The following is a 733-nucleotide window of genomic DNA, read 5'->3' on the forward strand; positions in this document are numbered from 1 at the left end:
CTGGAACCGAACCCGCAATATCTCCAAGGTATGCCTGTATATATGGGCTATCTGTGGAATAAGTATGGGCTATCTGTGGAATAAGTCCTAAGGATATTGAACAAACTTACCCAAAGTTTAAGGTATTTCAATCCTGGCTCACAGGCAAATTCCTTAATGCCTTTGACAACTTTCTTGAATGTGTCATGTGTCATTGCTCTATAACAGCTGCTTCTGAGTATTTTAGGCTTGAGAGCTAGATTTGAAACCATAAAATAGAAAACTTTTATAATGCCTAATATTAAAAGATGTGCTTTTAAGATTTAAAAAATTGTCCTCTGTAGATAATTCTGTGGAGTTTGGACAGCCAAAAACTGTTATTGTGTTAGTGCAGGACAGAGACTTGGAAAATAATAATAAAAAACTAGACCTCAAAGCCCAGGTTTTCTACTACTTGCCCTTCCTGCTGGTGATGGTAGGGACAGAGGGTCCATCAAGGTATTGCTTACAGCTCCCTACTGCCCTGTCCAGCTCTACAACAGCTGTTGGTTTGATTTACAGCATCTAGTAATGACCTCAAGTCAGCGGGTCCGGATGCTCTCCACCCCAGGGTGTTGAGGGAGCTAGCTGGGGTTATTGCAGGGCCCCTGGCACGGCTCTATGAGCGATCGTGGTGCTTGGGCCAGGTGCCAGATGATTGGAAGGTAGCAAATGTGGTCCCCATCTTCAAGAAGGGGAAGAGGGAGGACCCGGG

At 44.3% G+C, this 733-nt stretch overlaps 1 protein-coding gene across 2 annotated transcripts in view; it reads left to right on the forward strand.

Moving 5' to 3' along the window:
• GYS2 (glycogen synthase 2) overlaps positions 1–733 on the forward strand; it is a 92,532-nt gene that overhangs the window by 66,295 nt on the left and 25,504 nt on the right. The gene's annotated exons all lie outside the window — the stretch shown is intronic.

The sequence above is a fragment of the Gavialis gangeticus genome, unplaced genomic scaffold (assembly GCF_001723915.1).
Source record: "Gavialis gangeticus isolate Ggan-Ray unplaced genomic scaffold, GavGan_comp1, whole genome shotgun sequence".
NCBI classification, from domain to species: Eukaryota; Metazoa; Chordata; order Crocodylia; family Gavialidae; genus Gavialis; species Gavialis gangeticus.